This window comes from Rhinolophus sinicus, chromosome 13 (assembly GCF_057876585.1).
Source record: "Rhinolophus sinicus isolate RSI-liver-muscle chromosome 13, RSI-T2T, whole genome shotgun sequence".
Taxonomy (NCBI): domain Eukaryota; kingdom Metazoa; phylum Chordata; class Mammalia; order Chiroptera; family Rhinolophidae; genus Rhinolophus; species Rhinolophus sinicus.
This window is the reverse complement of record NC_142513.1, coordinates 22,913,512-22,935,813: the sequence shown is the minus strand read 5'-3', so window position 1 is coordinate 22,935,813 and position 22,302 is coordinate 22,913,512. Positions and strand designations below refer to the sequence as shown.

General features: G+C 37.8%; 2 pseudogenes; one reads left to right on the top strand and one right to left on the bottom strand.

The window, feature by feature from the left end:
• The first annotated feature begins 4,015 nt into the window (after positions 1 to 4,015).
• LOC109456265 (large ribosomal subunit protein uL30 pseudogene) lies at positions 4,016 to 4,794 on the top strand (annotated as a pseudogene).
• Positions 4,795 to 5,924: 1,130 nt separating this feature from the next.
• Positions 5,925 to 10,986, bottom strand: LOC141568283 (large ribosomal subunit protein uL30-like; annotated as a pseudogene).
• Positions 10,987 to 22,302: the final 11,316 nt, after the last annotated feature.

Sequence of the window (22,302 nt, the reverse complement as noted above, 5' to 3'; positions counted from 1 at the left end):
GTTTCAGGTCTATGTTTAGGTTTTTGATCCATTTTGAGTTAATTTTGGTATATGGTGACAGATAGCAGTCTAGTTTCATTCTTTTGCATGTGGTTTTCCAATTTTCCCAGCACCATTTATTGAAGAGGCTTTCTTTCCTCCATTGTATATTTTTGGCTTTGTCAAAAATTATCTGTCCATATTTATGTGGGTTTATTACTGAGTTTTCAATTTTATTCCATTGTTCTCTGTATCTATTTTTCTGCCAATACCATGCTGTTCTGATTATTGTTGTTCTGTAGAACAAGCTGAAGTCAGGGAGTGTGATACCTCCAGCCTTATTCTTTTTTTCTTAGGATTGCTTTGGCTATTCAGGGTCTTTTGTGATTCTATACAAACCTGATGATTTTTTGTTCCTTTTCTTTAAAAAATGCCATTGGGATTTTGATGGGGATTGCAGTAAACCTGTGCATTGCTTTGGGTAATATGGCCATTTAGACTATGTTGATTCTTCCAAACCATGAACATGGAATGTCTATTTTTTGTGTCTTCTTTAATTTCTTTCTTTAAATGTCATAGTTTTCAGAGTATAGGTCCTTCACATCCTTTGTTAGGTTTATTCCTAGGTATTTTATTCTTTTTGTTGCAGTTACAAAATGTATTGTTTTTATTTATTTTTCTGAAATTTCATTGTTAGTATATAGGAATGCAATGAACTTTGCTCTAGGTTCAGGAACAAGTCAGGGTTGCCCACTATCACCATTGTTTTTCAATATACGAGGTCTGACAATTATGTTCAAGCACTTGTTGCAATTATGTTGCTAAACTTTTTTTTTTATATCAGAGGGATTATTCATTATGAATTTGTACCAACTGGACAAACAGTTAACAAAGTCTACTATTTGGAAGTGTGGAAAAAGCTGCATGAAAAAGTTAGATGACCTGAAATTTTCGCCAATAATTCATGGCTCGTGCATCACGACAATGCACCAACTCACACGACACTGTCTGTGAGGGAGTTTTTAGCTAGTAAACAAATAACTGTATTGGAACACCATCCCTACTCAGCTGATTTGGCCCCCAATGACTTCTTTCTTTACCCGAAGTTAAAGGAAATATTGAAAGGAAGACATTTTGTTGACATTCAGGACATCAAGGGTAATACGACGACAGCTCTGATGGCCATTCCAGAAAGAGATCCAAAATGCTTTGAAGGGTGGACTAGGTGTTAGTTTTCCAGGGGCAGTACTTTGAAGGTGACCGTAGTGCTATTCAGCAATGAGGTATGTAGAACTTTTTCTAGGATGAGTTTGCAAGCTTAATTGTCAGACCTCGTAGTATTGGACGTCCTAGCCAGAGCAATCAGGCAAGAGAAAGAAATAAAGGGCATCCAAAATGAGAATGAAGAAGTAAATTGTCACTTTTGTAGATGATGTGATTCTTTATATAGAAAATCCTAAAGACTCCACCAAAAAGCTATTAGAAACAATAAACGAATCAAAGTAAAGTAGCAGTTTCATGAATTAGAGTACTCTCAGAAAAAGGGACCAGGTTCTATTGGGCAAGGGAGAAACCACAAACTGGAGCTGTAGTGCCACCTTCCGGAAACCAAAGGGAGGTCTCTAGCAGCCAGCCTGGTGAGTTTTAAGAACAGGAAACCAAAAACAATTAAGAATTCTTCCTCTGGATGGTGAACACACAATGTGATATATAGATGATGTATTATAGAATTGTATACCTGAAACCTATGTAACTTTACTAACAATCATTACCCCAATAAACTTTTTTTTTAATTAAATTTATTGGGGTGACAATTGTTAGTAAAATTACATAGGTTTCAGGTGTACAATTCTATATTACATCATCTATAAATCCCATTGTGTGTTCATCACCCAGAGTCAGTTCTCCTTCCATCACCATATATTTGATCCCCCTTACCTTCATCTCCCACCTCCCACCCCCCACCCCCCTTACCCTCTGGTAACCACTAAACTATTGTCTGTGTCTATGAGTTTCTGTTTCTCATTTGTTTGTCTTGTTCTTTTGTTGTTTTTGGTTTATATACCATATATCAGTGAAATCACATGGGTCTCTGCTTTTTCTGTCTGACTTATTTCACTCAGCATTACACTCTCAAGATCCATCCATGTTGTCACAAATGTTCCTATATCATCTTTTCTTACCGCCGAATAGTATTCCATTGTGTATATATACCACAACTTCTTTATCCATTCATCTATCGAAGGACATTTTGGTTGTTTCCATGTCTTGGCCACCATAAACAAAGCTGCAATGAACATTGGAGCACATGTGTCTTTATCTATAAATGTTTTCAGATTTTTTGGGTAGATACCCAGGAGAGGGATTGCTGGGTCATATGGCAATTCTATTTATAATTTTTTGAGGAACCTCCACACTGCCTTCCGTAACGGCTGCCAATAAACTTTAATAAAAAAAAAAAAGAAAAAGAATTCCACCACAACAGGGACTTGTGACCTCCATCACTAACATCTAAATCATAAAACTAAAAAATACGAATAACACCCATATTGTTTCAGGCACATCAGCCATCTAGCCAAAATATTATCTCATGTGTGAATTCTCTGTAAAACATATCAGACATAGAATCAGATAGCATCAACTTCAATATAGCTATTGACATCAGTCCATTGATGGACATCTCAGCTTGGTAAAATGTTTCTTTACAAAACCATCAGATACTGTCTCACTTGAAAACATACAAAAATAAACTCAAATACATTAAATAGTTAAGATTTAAAACAGAACCTATAAGGGAAAATCTATAAATCAACAGAATTAAAAACTACTCTCCCCAATAAATAAAAGGGAAAGATAGGCAGAGTTATGTAATTTGTAGAAAAATTAAAATACACAATAAATATATATTTATTATTTCCTTTGTTCTACTAGATTTGGATTTATTTTGCTCTCTTTCTAGTTTTGAAGTAGGATCTTCAGTTATTTAGATCTTTCGTCTTTTCATTTAGAAGCATCAAATACTACAAACTTCCTTCTAATTATCACTTTAGATGCAGCCTACATATCTTGGTAAGTTGTGCTTTATTTTCATTCACTTCAAATATATATTTTTTTCTTTGAGATTTTATCGTTGTCCCATTGTTTGTTGAGAAGTGTGTTGTTTGATTCTCCAAGACTTTGGAGATTTTTGGTTTATGGTACTGTTCAGTTCTTCTGTACTCTTGGTGATTTTATATATACTTTCATCAACAGCTGAGAGTGGGATGTTGAAGTCCCTGACTGTGATTGTGGCTTTACTATTTGTATTTCCAGTTCTGTAAGCTTTTCTTGCATGTATTTTGAAGACATAATTTTGGGATTATACATTTAGGATTGACTTTCTATCATTATGTACAGTGCCTCTTTGCTTGTAGTCAGTTCCTTTGCTGTGAAATATCTTTATCTGATATTAATATAGCCACTCCTGCTTTTTAAAAACATAATGTTTTCATGCATCTTTCTTGCATCCTTTTACTTTTAATCTACTTATCTCAAGGTATTTGAAATGAATTTTCTGTAGACAGTATATTGTTCTACCATGTTGATACTTTACCCAGTTTGCCAATATCTTTCTTAAAATTGGTGAATTTTGGTCATATGTATTTAGGGTAGTTATTGTGAGGCATTAACAAAACCCAGAGAACTCAGCCCCAGGTACTTCTCACAGTACTCAGGCATATTGGCAGTCACCTTTTTCTTTTCTCTCCACCTTTCAGAGTCATGCAATCCTGTTTGCTGTATTAAATATAGAGTCCTTCAGGTGAAAGAGAGAGGACCTGGCAGGAATGGGCTACTCCATCTTGGTGGAATTGGAAGCCAATTTTATTTATTTATTTTGTTTTGCTTTTTCCGTTCACACTTTTAATAGGCACCTTCAATTAGCAAACTCATTTTTTTTTAAATCTTTTAATTTTTCTCTTTTCTTTGGTATCCTTCCACTCCGTTCTATCTTTTCCCCCTCCACGCACTTGTATTAAAAGGATTTGGGGTTCTATTTCTGGCTGGAACCATGGAGGGCACAGAAGAGAAACAGGAGGTTCCTGGTGTGCCAGATACCCTTAAGAAAGAGTGAAGGAATTTCACAGAGCTGAAGATCAAGCACCCGACAAAGAAGTTTGCCCAAAAGATGTTTCGAAAGGCAAGAAGGAAGCTGATCCATGAAAAAACTAAGCACCATCACAAAGAATACAGGCAGATGTACAGGACTGAGATTTGAGTGGCTAGGATAGTAAGAAAAGCTGGCAACTTCTAAGTACGTGTGGAACCCAAATTGGCATTTGTCATCAGGACAGAGGCATCAGTGGTGTGAGCCCAAAGGTTCGAAAGATGCTACAGCTTCTTCACCTTCTGCAGAACGTCAATGGCACCTTCTTAAGCTCAACAAGGCTTCAATTAACATGCTGAGGATTGTGGAACCACATATTGTATGGGGTACCCAAACCTAAAGTCAGTAAATGAACTGATTTACAAGCATGGTTACGGCAAAATCAACAAAAAGCAATAACACGATGATTGTTCAATCTCTTTGGTACATATGGCATGATCTGCACGGAGGGTCTTATTCATGAGATCTATACTGTTGGAAAATGCTTCAAAGAAGCAAACAACATCCTATGGCCCTTCAGATTGTCTTCCTCGTGAGCTGCAATGAAGAAAAAGACCACCCATTTTGTAGAAGGTGGAAATGCTGGCAACAGAGGAGACCAAATCAACAGGCTTATTAGAAGAATGAACCATGGTATCTACCACGGTTGTATTTGTAATCTGGTTAGTTAGTAAACAGCAACCGCTTTCAAATTGAAAAAAAAAAAAAAAAGGATTTTGGGATTTCTTGGTCTGTTCCTCACATTTCTTAGTGTTTTTTCCACACACTTCCTATCCCAATTTCTTCTTTTATCTGTAATCTAGAATTTTCCATCCAGCTCTTTCAAACTACTAAGCTACTCTCTAGCTGGGTTCATTACAATATGAATATAAACTATGAAGTTTATATATCAACAGTTACGCTTTTCATAATCGATATCTCAAATTGTTCCTTTTCATGAATACCTGTTTTGTTTCATGGAAGAGCAATCCTCTTACCCTTCTGATTATATGAATTACATGCTTGAGGGAGAGAGTGAGAGCTACTAGTGAGTCTTGCATCTGCGGTGTTTTTAGAAAGAGGGACTTAGAGAGAACCTGCTTGGTGATGTTTCCTGGGACCTGTGTTTCTGGGATATCAACCATCAAAGGTCCAACACACACTGCTTCCTGGAGACAGATGCTACTTTCCCTCTCTCTATGCATTGTAGGGTCTAACAAAGAAGGTGTTACGTGCTCAATCCAAACCACCAATGCTCCTCCTGCAGAGCTCCAGTCAGTTTCTTGTGGGCTGTCCCAGGGCATCTCTCCCTCCAGGTCTGTATAACCTCTGTGGATAGAGCCCTTTCCCACTTTCCACAGTGGCACTCTATCATATGCCTGGAAGGTACCGTGTTTCCCCGAAAATAAGACCTAGCCGAACAATCAGCTCTATGCATCTTTTGGAGCAAAAGGTAATATAAGACCCAGCATTCTATTATATTACATTATATTATATTATATTATATTATATTATATTATATTATATTATATTATATTATATTATATCATATTACATTAATTGCATTATATTAAAGACCCAGTCTTATAGGAAAATAAGACCGGGTCATTTTTGTTGCAAAAGACACATTAGAGCTGATGGTGCAGCTAGGTCTTATGTTCCGGGAAACACGGTATTTCTTTTCAGTCTGATCTCTTCAATGTTTTGCTCTTGAAACACATTCTCTGCTCCAGTGAAGTTCCTTTCCTTTTCCATAAAGGAAAATCAGAGAAAAAGACAAGCTCGAGAAATTTAGGAGCTTCCCTAAAGCGTCGTTTTCACTTTAATGTAGAGCTTTTGGTTGTGTGTCCGAGTACGTGTGGGTGTTCTTGTAGATGTTGTCGAATACATTCGTGTATTTACTCTTCCAACAAATATTCATTGACGGCCTGCTCTCGGTTGTACTGGTGAAGCAGCTGGGGATGAAGCAGTGAGAAAAACAGCAATAGCCCACGGCCTCATGAACTTTAAACTTAAGTGGATTGAACTTCCAACCTATGACCGCAGGAAATATGCTCACGATAGACTCTAGATATCTGAATGATGTTTTATCAGGTTTTGGTTTATTTGTTTCTTGTCAAAGTTGGGGTGGTACGCTTCTTAGAGCTCTTAAGCTACATTTTCCAGTCACTTGCGTGTTTTAACCTTCCAGATCAAGGTGCCCTAATATAATTGATTGCCCCCCATATCCAACTGGAGACAGGAAAGAGAATGAAAAATAAGGAAGAAAACTACATCTCCGTAACACTGAGAGGGTGCTATGTCTCTCAATCACATTCAACCTGTCATACAGGACCGATCAGTTAGGAAGTGTGACAGGCTAGAATGTGAAACACAAAGACATGCAAAAAGGAGTCTTATGCACATCGGGGTTTTAGTCTTCTCATGTGGCATAAAGTCAAGGGATGCTATGGGAGCTTCACAATAACATCAGGCGCCAGGCGACATCTTCCCTTCTTTTCCCACATTCCTAGCACGTGCCTTTGCCCCAGAGTTATAAAGTGATTGCATTGCCTCCAGCATTATGACCTGTTTCATGCAAAAGGAAGTGGCAGGGCAAAAGCTAATGGGTACACGCCACTTGGATCCCTGCCCCTGCCCTTTTAAGTATCTTATCACATACCCCACCAAAAATATTCTGCCTAAGGTCACTGGCCATAATTGCGTCACATTTCACCACTGTGTGTTTCTGAAATTTGGAGCATTGTTTACATGGGCATATTGCTGCCCTTGAACTACCTTTCAGAGACAACGTGATGTAACAAGGAGCAAATTAACGGGCTATGCCCAGAGCACACTCACCCCTCAGCCGATATCTGATAGCACACTGGATTCCCCGAGAGAGCGGCACAGCCTGCAGAGGTAGCTAATGGTCCCTTTCTTGGAACATCAGGTTCTAATTGTGCCGGCAGCCTGTGGACGTACCTCTTGTTCCATGGGACGGCACAGATGCAGGAGAGGAACGGCATGTTCTTACCACCATCTGTGAAAGGCGCTGCTAGAGATGGGGCAGAGAGAAGAGCTCTATTGAGCGGTGTTCAGTGCCACTGCTGACAATTTAAGTTAGCTGATGAATTTTGGCATCTGATATCAACCTACAGCTCCTGGAACAGAGGAGCTTCTCAAAAAGCCTCTCAGACTAGGACACAATATATAGCCAGGCAACACTCTTAGTGTTGGTGTTCAGTGTTAAAATATTTCCATTCAAGGTGCCTATTGCCCTGTTCCCTGCTTCGACTCAGTTACCAACTAGGTTACTTTTTGTTGTTTTTTATTTAGCAAATAATTCATGTAGATAAGCTAGCTAGCTTCTAAAGTATAACAGTCAGAAAGTCATTACCTTGATTCACATGAAAAAATACTATAAGAAAACTGTAAAAAAAAATTACACATCATAATCAGATCATCTAATATATGTTCCAAAAAATAACGCACCAAAGTAAAATGAAATATTAGATGATGATTATTATTTAATAATCAGTGACTATGATTTGTCTACTTTAGACATCATTTATCTATTATCTTTCTTCTGTGGTAGATGAGGGTATATCTCACTTACACCTTAAATCTGGAACCTTATTCTTCCTTCTACAATGTAAACTAGTTTCTTGATATACAGGCTAAAGATATGTCATCCTAGACTTCAGAATAACTAAATACTTGAGTTGGCAAAGATCTTTTTTGATGCCATGCTTCAATCTTTTAAAAAAATCACTCCATCTTTCTGCTTAAGTACCTTTGTAAAGAAAATGAACATGCCGTTCCTCTCCTGCATCTGTGACGTCCCATGGAACAAGAGGCACGTCCACAGGCTGCCGGCACAATTAGAACCTGATGTTCCAAGAAAGGGACCATTAGCTACCTCTGCAGGCTGTGCCGCTCTCTCGGGGAATCCAGTGTGCTATCAGATATCGGCTGAGGGTGAGTGTGCTCTGGGCATAGCCCGTTAATTTGCTCCTTGTTACATCACGTTGTCTCTGAAAGGTAGTTCAAGGGCAGCAATATGCCCATGTAAACAATGCTCCAAATTTCAGAAACACACAGTGGTGAAATGTGACGCAATTATGGCCAGTGACCTTAGGCAGAATATTTTTGGTGGGGTATGTGATAAGATACTTAAAAGGGCAGGGGCAGGGATCCAAGTGGCGTGTACCCATTAGCTTTTGCCCTGCCACTTCCTTTTGCATGAAATAGGTCATAATGCTGAAGGCAGTGCAACCAGTTTATAACTCTGGGGCAAAGGCACGTGCTAGGAATGTGGGAAAAGAAGGGAAGATGTCGCCTGGCGCCTGATGTTATTGTGAAGCTCCCATAGCATCCCTTGACTTTATGCCACATGAGAAGACTAAAACCCTGATGTGCATAAGACTCCTTTTGGCACGTCTCTGTGTTTCACATTCTAGCCTATCACACTTCCTAACTGATCGGTCCTGTATGACAGGTTGAATGTGATTGAGAGACGTAGCACTCTCTCAGTGTTACGGAGATGTAGTTTTCTTCCTTATTTTTCATTCTCTTTACTGTCTCCAGTTGGATATGGGGGGCAATCAATTATATTAGGGCACCTTGATCTGGAAGGTTAAAACACGCAAGTGACTGGAAAATGTAGCTTAAGAGCTCTAAGAAGCGTACCACCCCAACTTTGACAAGAAACAAATAAACCAAAACCCGATAAAACATCATGCAGATATCTAGAGTCTATCGTGAGCATATTTCCTGCGGTCATAGGATGGAAGTTTAATCCACTTAAGTTTAAAGTTCATGAGGCCGTGGCCTATTTCTGTTTTTCTCACTGCTTCATCCCCAGCTGCTTCACCAGTACAACCGAGAGCAGGCCGTCAATGAATATTTGTTGGAAGAGTAAATACACGAATGTATTCGACAACATCTACAAGAACACCCACACGTACTCGGACACACAACCAAAAGCTCTACATTAAAGTGAAAACGACGCTTTAGGGAAGCTCCTAAATTTCTCGAGCTTGTCTTTTTCTCTGATTTTCCTTTATGGAAAAGGAAAGGAACTTCACTGGAGCAGAGAATGTGTTTCAAGAGCAAAACATTGAAGAGATCAGACTGAAAAGAAATACCGTGTTTCCCGGAACATAAGACCTAGCTGCACCATCAGCTCTAATGTGTCTTTTGCAACAAAAATGACCCGGTCTTATTTTCCTATAAGACTGGGTCTTTAATATAATGCAATTAATGTAATATGATATAATATAATATAATATAATATAATATAATATAATATAATATAATATAATATAATATAATATAATACAATGCTGGGTCTTATATTACCTTTTGCTCCAAAAGATGCATAGAGCTGATTGTTCGGCTAGGTCTTATTTTCGGGGAAACACGGTACCTTCCAGGCATATGATAGAGTGCCACTGTGGAAAGTGGGAAAGGGCTCTATCCACAGAGATTATACAGACCTGGAGGGAGAGATGCCCTGGGACAGCCCACAAGAAACTGACTGGAGCTCTGCAGGAGGAGCATTGGTGGTTTGGATTGAGCACGTAACACCTTCTTTGTTAGACCCTACAATGCATAGAGAGAGGGAAAGTAGCATCTGTCTCCAGGAAGCAGTGTGTGTTGGACCTTTGATGGTTGATATCCCAGAAACACAGGTCCCAGGAAACATCACCAAGCAGGTTCTCTCTAAGTCCCTCTTTCTAAAAACACCGCAGATGCAAGACTCACTAGTAGCTCTCACTCTCTCCCTCAAGCATGTAATTCATATAATCAGAAGGGTAAGAGGATTGCTCTTCCATGAAACAAAACAGGTATTCATGAAAAGGAACAATTTGAGATATCGATTATGAAAAGCGTAACTGTTGATATATAAACTTCATAGTTTATATTCATATTGTAATGAACCCAGCTAGAGAGTAGCTTAGTAGTTTGAAAGAGCTGGATGGAAAATTCTAGATTACAGATAAAAGAAGAAATTGGGATAGGAAGTGTGTGGAAAAAACACTAAGAAATGTGAGGAACAGACCAAGAAATCCCAAAATCCTTTTTTTTTTTTTTTTTCAATTTGAAAGCGGTTGCTGTTTACTAACTAACCAGATTACAAATACAACCATGGTAGATACCATGGTTCATTCTTCTAATAAGCCTGTTGATTTGGTCTCCTCTGTTGCCAGCATTTCCACCTTCTACAAAATGAGTGGTCTTTTTCTTCATTCCAGCTCACGAAGAAGACAATCTGAAGGGCCATAGGATGTAGTTTGCTTCTTTGAAGCATTTTCCAACAGTATAGATCTCATGAATAAGACCCTCCGTGCAGATCATGCCATATTTACCAAAGAGATTGAACAATCATCGTGTTATTGCTTTTTATTGATTTTGCCATAACCATGCTTGTAAATCAGTTCATTTACTGACTTCAGGTTTGGGTACCCCATACAATATGTGGTTCCACAATCCTCAGCATGTTAATTGAAGCCTTGTTGAGCTTAAGAAGGTGCCATTGACGTTCTGCAGAAGGTGAAGAAGCTGTAGCATCTTTCGAACCTTTGGGCTCACACCACTGATGCCTCTGTCCTGATGACAAATGCCAATTTGGGTTCCACACGTACTTAGAAGTTGCCAGCTTTTCTTACTATCCTAGCCACTCAAATCTCAGTCCTGTACATCTGCCTGTATTCTTTGTGATGGTGCTTAGTTTTTTCATGGATCAGCTTCCTTCTTGCCTTTCGAAACATCTTTTGGGCAAACTTCTTTGTCGGGTGCTTGATCTTCAGCTCTGTGAAATTCCTTCACTTTTTCTTAAGGGTATCTGGCACACCAGGAACCTCCTTTTTCTCTTCTGTGCCCTCCATGGTTCCAGCCAGAAATAGAGCCCCAAATCCTTTTAATACGAGTGCGTGGAGGGGGAAAAGATAGAACGGAGTGGAAGGATACCACAGAAAAGAGAAAAATTCAAAGGTTTTAAAAAAAATGAGTTTGCTAATTGAAGGTGCCCATTAAAAGTGTGAATGGAAAAAGCAAAACAAAAATAAATAAGTAAAATTGGCTTCCAATTCCACCAAAATGGAGTAGCCCATTCCTGCCAGGTCCTCTCTCTTCCATCTGAAAGACTCTATAATTAACACAACAAACAGGATTGAACAACTCTGGAAGACAGAGAGGAGAAGGTGGATTGCCAATATGCCTGAGGTCTTGGAGAACTACTTGGAGCTGAGTTCTCTGGGTTCCCTTAACTCCTCATATATACTCAAGACAGGTGCAACAAAATATTCCAACTGAGAGCAGAAAAAGGTGTGCCTTTCTTTGCATGTTGTTCTGTGGGACATTGAAAAAGAGCTAATATTTAAAGCATCAGAGCCCAGAATGTGTGGAGAGAGACAGAGAGTTGGGCTGAAAAAAGTATTTGAAGAAATACTCCCAAATGTGGCAAAAGATAATAACCAAAGGAGTCCAGAAGCTGAGTAAACCACAGACGGGGTTAACCCAAAGAAATCCATGTGAACAAGTTTATTATAAAATCGGTATTAAAACACATGGGCCCTAGAGTAATAAAACCATCTTGACAGAGAAGACAAAAGTGGGAGGTGTCTTTCTATCCAATATCAAAGCTTAAGTACAATAGTCAAAGCATGTATGAGGGATAAATGAATATCAGTAGAACAAAGTAGCCTAGAGATGGACCATACAAATATGCTCAACTGATTTTTGATAAGATCCAAAGAACAATAAAAGAGGGACCCTTGTGGTGATGGAACCATTTTTTTAATTAGTTTCAGTTGTGCAAAACAATATAGTGATTAGACATATACCTCACAAAGTGATAACCCCATAAGTTTATTACCTATGATAGAACCATTTTGTATCCTGAGTGTAGTTGTGGATACACAAACCTACATGTGTGATAAAATTGTATGGAATGACATACACACACAATATCACAATACATGCATGCACACACAAATGATAACCAGTACAACTGGGGAATTAGAATAAGATTGGTGAAGTGCATCATTGTTTATATCTCGGTTGTTGATAGTGTGATATAGATTTGCAAGATGTTTTACCACTGGGAGACACAGGATAAAGATTACACAAGATTGCTTCAAGTTATTTATTATAATTAGATGTGAAGCTACAATTATTTCAACTGAAGTTTTTACTAAAACTATTAGCTGATGGAAACACGCAATATATGAAAAGAATTAAAGCCATGACTACATGGGATCTTTCGCATGTGGAAAGGCAGTTAAATATTTGAAAACCATCAATGTCACCCACCAAATTAACAGGTTAAGAGAGAAATCATATGATCATATCATACATATGCATAAATAACATTTGAATAAATTCCATATGCATTCATGATAAAAAATCTCAGAAAACTGGGAATGGAGGGAAACTTTCTCAACTTTTTCTTCAACTTGATAAAAAACAATCTATAACATACCTACACCTAACTTCATACTTAATGGGAAAAGAATCAATAAATCCTTCTAAGATCAAAAAATGCAAAGGTACTCACTTTCACCACTTTTATTTAACATATTCAAAAAATGATACCCAACACAATTAAGACAATAAAAGGAAATAAAAGCCATACAGTTGGAAAAAAAAGGGAAGAAATTGTCCCCATTTGCAGCTGACATGATAGTGCACATAGGAAAGACCAAGGAATCTACAAAAAAACAAACAAAAAACCTCCTAGAACTAAAAAGTAAGTTAAGCAAGGTCCAGGCTACAAGATTAAGACATAAAAATGAATTGCATTGCTGTATACTAGTAAGGGTATAGGTATATTAAATTAAAAGCATAAAATCAAAATCACTCATAAGTTTAAATATTTAGGTGTAAATTGGAAAAACATTTTAGGTCTTATATTCTTAAAATTACAAAACGCTGATGAAAGAAAATTTAAAAAGACTTAAACGAAATGTCATATACACACATGTTCATGGCCTGAAAGATTTAACATAGTAAAGAAGTCATTTCTCCCCAAACTAATAAGCAGGTTTAACTCAATTGCTAGCATAATCCCAGCAAAATCTTTTGTAGAAATACACAAGACGTTCCTAAAATTTTTATTGAAAGGTAAAGGAACTGGTATAGCTACAACAATTTTTAAAAAGAACAATAAAGCAGGGGGAATCAGTACCCTATCTCAAGACATAGTATATAGCTACAGCAATCAAGAGTGTATTGGTTTGGCAGCAGAATAGGCACATAATCAATGGAACAGAACAAAGAACCAAGTGCAGCCAAGTAATTTTTGACAAATGTACCAAAGCGATTCAATGGAGGAAGAACAGTTCTTTCAACAAATGGTTACTGCAAAAATTAGATTCCACAGGTTAAAAAAAAAGTGCATCTCAAACTAAACTTTATACCTTATACAAAAATTAATACAAATTGGATTGGGGCAATCACTCAAATAGAAAGGAGGATACTCTACTGAATGTGGTGACTTATTGGTCTGAAACAAATGGGATCTTTACATAGCATTCGGCTATCATTGTATGTATATCTGTGTGTGTGTGTGTGTGTGTGTGTGTGTGTGTGTGTGTGTACACATATACATATGCATATATATATATATATATATATATATATATATATATATTTATATATATATACACACACATATATATATTCACATACATACATGTATGTTGCTGCAATCAGAGAGGCCCCATATAGTGTTAAGGAGGACTTCCTTTGGGAGTTGTTTCTTTCCATCAGACCCTACACTTCTTCAGAATTATAACTCATTTCATAAGGCCTCAGTTTCCTCTTCCAGTTTCTAGAACAGAGCATTATTTTGTCATGCACACTCAATGGTGCAAGTTAATAGTCTGGTGTTCCGAGTGGCATAGCATTCTCCCCCTCTCTGATTCATCACACATGAGAGGCCAGTAAAGGTGACCACTTAGAGTCCTAGCTGTGCAAAGTGTCTTAGATTCCTCAGGATACAGAACTCCCTCTCTCCCAGAAGCCATGAATCTCCTGATGCTGACCTTCATTATATGTGGGTTACTAACTCTAGTGACCAAAGGTAAGGGAACCCTAGAATATCGGGATGATGGAACTAGGATGAGTTGTTGACTTTGAACTCCCAGGTGTCATGAGGGGGGAAAAGGGTCCACAGAAAAAGACTTGGGCCAATAAAGAGCAGCAGAAATGCTCTTTTTATGGCAGCTCCATGTCCCTACTCTAAGGACCTGTTAGGTGCACCTATCAAGCTGGAGTGTCTTCTGAAATTTATCCAAAGGCAAGAATTTTCTCAGTCTTCTGAATAGCTCTGTCTGTCTATATAACGAACCAGTGTGAACTTAGCCTCACTTCCTTCTATTTTAACAATTTCATTATTGTGCCTATTTCATTGTGTGTCCTATTAGTTCAACTTGTACTATCATCTTGAATTCTCTTTTGTCATGAAATTACCTTCAAGGGAGGCCCTTATTTTTATGTTCTGAGATACAGTGATCAAGTTCATCACATTCTTTGTAGATGCTGTAGAGCTGTCATGGGAAAGAGACAACATAAGTTTGAGTTAGAAGTGGGGAGACGTTAAAATAGAGTAAAAAGACCAGTGACCAATGGGAGGCTTCTGATATTAGATCAAAATGAACGAACTTATCCCCTCTTTTTAATCATTCTACTTTTGAAAATTATGTACTGTCTGTTGAAAAAATATCCTTGGAATTGTTAAAAAGTATCAAGTAATTGATAGGTTTATATGAGTTTAAGGAAAAGTACTCTCCTACTCTAGAATAATAGTTCTTGAATCTTCCCTTTCAGAATCTCTGAATCAATTATTCTTACCAATCACTTGTATATCCTAGCAGATATGTGTGTGTGTGTGTGTGTGTGTGTGTGTTTTCAAGTAAGACAGCTTCTGATGGCTTTTTAAAGAAATTTTTTACAAGATATATTAATAGATTTCTTAGTTTACATATCTTTTACAAACTAAGATATACATATATGTAAGTATATCGCCTAGATTTTTTAAAAAAATCCAATGTATATTAACCATGTGGATTCTTCTGCAATGTGCTAGCAATATGTCTTAGAGACTTCTTAGCAATATGAAAACCAACTGTATCATTATTAATGCATACATAGAACTTAAGGGGGCTGTGTGGGTTGAATTTCCTTAATTTATTTCATCCATTACTGCTGGAAAACCAGTCTTTAATTATCAGAAACAATTTAGTAAGGAAAAATTGTCAGCAAATGTCTTTCCATTTATAACTATGCACACAAATACATACATACACACACACACACACACACACACACACACACAATTGTCAAACAACCCACCAAATGTGCTATACTACATTTCACTCTTATCACTAGTGTGTGAGAGTATTAGCTTCCCATGTATTCATCATTACATTTTTTATCACATTCTTTCAACTATTTTATTTGATGTGTGAAAATATCTCATTTTGGTTTGAATTTATCATACTTTAATTATAAATGAGTTTGAACATCTATTCCATTGGATTTCTGAACACTTTCTTATTAATTTTTAAGAGTTCTTTATGTACTAAGAAAATGGACTCTTAAACTTTGGCCATATTATATTTTGCTTAGAAAGGTATTCACTTCCACAAAATGGACATAAATGTGCCTGTGATCCTATATCTTGATTCTCATGGAGACATGTTGATTTAGTAAGTGAGACAAAGAATAATATCTACTCTCAGTTCTGATTATGAACTATTTGCTGAAATTTTGGAAAGTTTGAAAGTAGTAAAGAAGTAAAAATAAGCTTTTGCTCTGTTGCTCTCCCTCAGATTCCCTGAATACCATGTGAATAAAATGTGTGATTTACTTTTAAATTTTCTACCACATCTTTAGTATTTTCCCACATATTAAATATGTTCCCAAAACTGAACTTTTAATAATTGCATAAAATTTTATGGAATGGATGATCTGTAAATTATTCATCCGATTTTATAAGTGGACATGTATGTCCTTCGTTTGTTTGTTTTTTGTGTGGTTTTTCTTTTGCTAATAAGTGTATTTATGCTTCATTTACAAGTATATGCTATATAACTGTTGTTAGACATAAACATTCAACATAAAATTCCTAGAAATGCACCTTATCAATTTCTGAATATTGCAAATTTTTTAAATGAAGGAAAATATATAAATGTATAATTCTTTTCTATTTCTTTGGCTATGAAGTCAAACTTGAAGTATGTATTTAGTGTGTATCTTAATTTTTCGACAAATTGTGTGGTCCTGCCTATTTTTCCCTTTTATTTGGAGGGTGTAGTTTTTATATCTGTTGATTTATAGATTTTCTTTTACAAGTTCAGTTTTGAAATTTAACTATTTAATGTATTTAAGTTTATTTTTGTGTGTTTTTGAGTGCGACAGTATCTGATGGTTTTATAAAGCTATTTCTTACCAAGCCAAGATGTCTATCAATGGACTCATATCAATAGTTATATTGAAGTTGATGCTATCTGATTCTATGTCTGGTATTGTTTTAGAGAAAATTCACACATGGGATGATGTTTTGGCTAGAGGGCTTATGTGCCTGAAATAATAGTTATTTATATTTTTTAGTTTTATGATTCTGAGACATCAGTGATGGCAGCCACAAATCCTAACTACATAATAATTCCAGGCTATTCTGAAAAAAAATGCATTAAGTTACAGATTACTCCTAATTGCCATCATTGTATTACTTAAGCTATATTCTTGAAATTGTTTTTGATATTTTCAGCTGTGACATGCACATCTATTGGGAAGTCTGTTATATCTCCCTGCAAATTATATCCAGAACCAACCAAGCTCACCGTCTCCACTGCTACCCTTCTGATTCAGATCACTGTCATTTCTCACCTTTTACTCCTGTAGCTTCCTTACAGGTCTCTGTCCTACCCTCGCATCCTGCAACCTACTGTCAAGATAGCATAGAGCACGATCCACCCACACAGGAAGTCAGATTATGTGCCTCTTCTGCTCAAAACTCTGCAATGGCCCCCTCTTCACTCAGAGCAATAGCCAGGGCCCTTACAGTGGCCCACCTGCCGCCCATGATCTGGCCCTAATGACCTCTCTCATTTCATCTACTATTCTAGTCATTGCCCACTTTGCTAGAGTCACACTGACCTGAATTCTCTTCCTCCAACGTGCCAGGCTTGCTCAACCCACAGAGTTCTGTTTGTTTGTTCTGCTTAGAATGCACGTAACCCACATAACCGGGTGGCTATTTCCTTTACCCCCTTCAAGTCTTTGTTTAATTGTCACCTTCTTTCAAGACCTATGCTAACTGCTGTTTAAGAAACTGCATCAATGACACTCCAAATAGATTCTGCTTAAATCTATTCTCTCTCATTTCTGCAAACCACTTATCACCTTCTCACATACAAGATAATTTACTTTTTTAAAATTAGTTTCAGGTGTTTAAAGCAATGTGATAATTAGACATCTGTACCCCTCACAAAATGATAACTCCCGTCTCCCAATCTACTACCCCTTAGGGAGACCACTTCATGGATGGTGTATTATTATTATTATTATTATTATTATTATTGCCTGTCTTCTCCTAATAGAAAGTAAGCACCATGTGATTTTTGTCTGCTGTTAACAAATGTACCTCAAGGGCCTAGAATACAGTCCATATCATAGTTAGGGGTTCAAAACTGTGTTGAATGAGGGGCTGTACCCTAAATTTTAACTCTGGAGGGAATAGTTAAAAAGGAATAGTGACCAATGCAAGTGAGAAACAATTCTGAAGAAAAATTGACAGAAGAAGATGATTAAAGGGCTTAGGAAAGGACAAGAGAGACCTCAGGTTTCAAGTATGGGTACTCTGGAGGGGGAAAAAAACACATTAAGAGATAATCTGTAGAAGTGAGGAGTGAAGCAGCAATGTTAGATTTTGTCTTGGATGAAAGAAATGGAATGCCTACATTTGAAACTTACAGAAAATTCTATCATGAGCCAAGTAAATCTGGGCCCATAAAATAAGAGAATGAATCATTGGAGAAGAGGAATAAAGCAAACATGACCCAGGGGAGGCAATAGGAGCCGAATTATTGTGAGCTTTATATATGTCAACTCATGACAGATACTTTTCATACATTATCAAATTAAATCCAAAAAAGGTTGTTTTGAGAATTACTTGTCCTTCCTCATGTATACTGGACTTCCTCCAACATAGAACCCTTGCTCTAGCTGTTTTCTTTGCTTAGTACTTTGCAAGTTCTAACCTTGGTACTTCTCAGGCAATTTGCTGAGAAAGATGGTGATGTGGTTTGCCTGATAAATGACCATAAAATGGAGCACACGAGTTTCACTTTAGATTCACAGATTCACCCCTCAAATGAATTATCACACTGCTGAGAAATCCTACTGTTCTCTTGTGCGTTCATCTTCCCTCTTTTATAGGCAGCTATTTTGTACTGACCTTTCTTTCCTTTTAATTCTCCTGCTCTGCTCCTCTACATGACTCTCCCTCCCAGCTTATGACTTTACCTCACACTTCATGATTTAAAAAATTCAAATAGAACTTCTTCTTTTTACCACGGCCAACATTCATACCACTAGGCCTTTGCACACATCTTTTTCCTTCCTGATATAGCTGAGGAAATGTGCCTTCTCCATTTCAGTCAATCTGTCATATAGTGATTTTGATCCTTGTCACTTTATCAAGGATTATGCCCTTTTGTTTTCTCTTTTCCCTATTGTACATCAACTTCTGCCTTTCTACTTGTTTCTCCTATTGTTTGCAAGTATGTTCTGTTATTTCCCATTCTTCAGAACAAATGTGAAAAAAATCCCTTGACCCCATATCGTCCTCCAAGAACGTCTCTGTTTCTCTGCTCTTCCTCAAAGCTAACCTTAAGAGTTTTGTCTGAGGTGTTACTTCCATTTCTCCTATTGACATTTCAACCATCTTCACTTTTGTTTTTTTTCTTCCTACCACTCTGAAACTACACTTGTCAAGGTTACCAGTGATACTCACGGAGTTAAATGCAATGGACACTTTTGCCCTTATCTTACTCAACCTCTCAGTGCTATTTGCCTACAAATGTCTACTCATTCCTTTATGAAATATTTTTCCCTTTTGCATAGTCTAGTCATATCTGATACAACTTTCCTTGTATCCTTTAGGCATTTGCCATTTTCATGCATATCAGCTTGAGCTGGAACTGGCAGCATCCCCAGAGCATGGTTGATTGCTTATGAAATACCTCTGTACAGGGCAATCCAGAAATGACAGGGAATTATCAGCTACTGGCTGGCAGAATGGTGAATAAATACTCCAGCTCCTCAAGAAGGATCACGCTGAGGCTTATTTCATACACTGGTGCTAGAGTTCCCCATGGGGTTGTGCTTTAGGCAACCACAGTGGTAATGAACTGTATAACTCACCTTTTTTTGGTTTTCTTACTTTCCTAACTTCCCCATTGCAAACTGATTGGGGGGACACCTCTCAACTCAAGTATTATATTCCACTTTTGCCTCAAGATCTGCTTTTGGGGAAATGAATCTAATTTGCTAGTGTCTCATTTTCCTGTTTTGCTCTGATTTATCTGGTTGCTCCTTTTGAGTCTTTCCCTCCTATCTGAGCTCTCAATGTTGACACTCAACTGTGCGTCCAGTGCAACACAGGCAGTGAAGGAACGAAAAGGGGCAGCTTTAGGTTAAGTTTTTAAAAAGAAAGAAACAGAGACTTAATTCAGTTAAGTCTCAGAAGGCCGGGGGCCTCGCAGCCTGAACAAAGACTGGAGCCCAGAATCAAGCCGACTGGTGGCTTTTATTGATATTGACATAAGGCATTAGCATGATTTATTCCACGGTCTGTGAATCCTATACATCATAATAGGAAACCGATTGGAGTCAATCACCCTTGCCTGCAGACAGCGGGACCCTAAGTCTCAACTTCCCCAAGGGACAAAACCTATATGCCTATGAATAGATGGAGAGCACCTCATTGAATCACTTCCCTTGCAGGTTTTGGGAAGGAATGCAGCCACAGAGGCTGAGGCTTCCTTAGCCTGAGGAAGGTGAGGGCTGTGTCCACCTCTGTGAACACCTTGGGTTCTCCTGTTGGTCCCACGACTGCGTTTGGATTGAGTTGTTCCTTCCGTGAGGAATCTTAATCGTCATTGACTGTCCAGTCATCTTTCTGGGGCCAAACAGGGAGGCATAGGGTGCAAACACAAAGGTTTAGCAAAGTCCTTGAAAGGATCGTCTTACAGACTCTCCTTTCTATGGGGGCAGCTGGAAGGAAACAAAAGGTTAAGCTGTTGCGTGGCTACACTCACCAGACCTTAATTATGGCCCCTTTTTCCTCATATTATTCTAACTTATTATATTTTATAAATTACTGTAGTTTTAAATACTATCCATAAGCAATGATTCCAAAATTTAACCTAGAGTCTAAACTTATCTACAGAGATCCTACAGGTATATCCAACTGTCTTCTTGACATTTTATATATATTACATGTTATATGCCCCAGAGCAAATACTTGAGACAACTTTCTTCTCTTGCCTCCAAATCTTGTTCTTTCTTCAGTTTACTATTCTGTTAGTGGCAAATATCACTAATCTACTCTAGCTCACTTCAGAAATGTAATGATGCACTCTGATTTCTCCATCTTCCTCTAACCTTATATCCAAACAATCAAGGTCTAAAATCTGTCCTCTTCTTTCCACAACTCGCACAGCCCCAGTTCCAGCCACCATCATGTCTTCCTGGCCAAAACCTCTAACATGTGTCCCTGATTCTGTTCTTTCTTTCTTTTCCCTAATCAAATTTCCACACGCAATGCTAACTATCTAAAACATAAAGTAAATTAGCTCACATTATGCTTTGAAATAAATAAAAATGCTTAATGATGGCCTAACGTGACTGGGAGATGGCATTGTTACTTCAGGTTCATTTTATCCTGTGCTCCTGTGCTCTTCGTGCATTACATTTCAGACTCATCAGCATTCTCTAAATACCCTGAAGACACTATGCAGTTTCTCATCACTGGGACTGAACATTTGCTTGTCCTTTCCTGAAATAATCTTTGCCTCCTGTGTACCTTGCTGGCTCCTTTTATCCTTCTTGCCTTGACTTAAATATCAGCTCTTAGTATGTCCACCCTCTCTGTCTCTTCTTCTTCCTTCTCTCTCTCCCACCACCCCCCAATTTCCTTGGTGGCATATATCACAATTTTTAATATATACTTTACCATGTTGTCGCTAGAGTTTAAAACTTGACCTGCTTATTTATTCATTGCAGCTGGCTGGGAAGCTCAAAGATGCTGGAAGAATAATGTAGGACACTGTAGAAGACGGTGTTTACATATTGAAAGGTACAAAATTCTTTGTATGAACAAGCTAAATTGCTGCACTCCCATAAAATTTGATGAATATACTCAAAGGCCACTACCTCCCTTATTTCCTGAAGATTTTACTATCAGTTTTAATACTGGGGATGTTTTTCCTAATTCCCCCATAACTGGGATCAATGATGAGGTAACAATTAACAAAGGTGAAGAAAGCACAGAAACTGGGACCACGACTCCCAAGATGAAAATTTCTACACAGGCTTTGACCACCACTCCCAAGATGAAAATTTCTACACAGGCTTTGACCACCACTCCCAAGATGAAAATTTCTACACAGGCTTTGACCACCACTCCCAAGATGAAAATTTCTACACAGGCTTTGACCACCACTCCCAAGATGAAAATTTCTACACAGGCTTTGACCACCACTCCCAAGATGAAAATTTCTACATCGGCTTTGACTACGACTTCCAAGATGACAATGTCTACACAGGCTTCGATCACGACTTCCAAGATGAAAATTTCTACATAGGCTTTGACTTGAACTTCAACTTTGACACATCCTCTTAAGAGCAGCAGTGGTACAACTAATTAATATTTCCTGCTGGGTATGGAACACTACAGGTAACCATTAGGAATAATATTCAGGGAGCCAATTCTACTGATGTTATTTCACTGAAGACAATTCTATTGGGGATTGGGTGAACTGAACAAGGACATGATGCTACTGCCAAGACAAGAGCCAAGAGAATTACCTTACAATCAGAAACGTAGAAAGAGAAGTGTAGAGAAGATAGAGGGAGTCTCTTCATCAGGTTCAATTCTTTATCTGTCTTCCTCACATGTATTAAAATATATGGTCTAATATTTG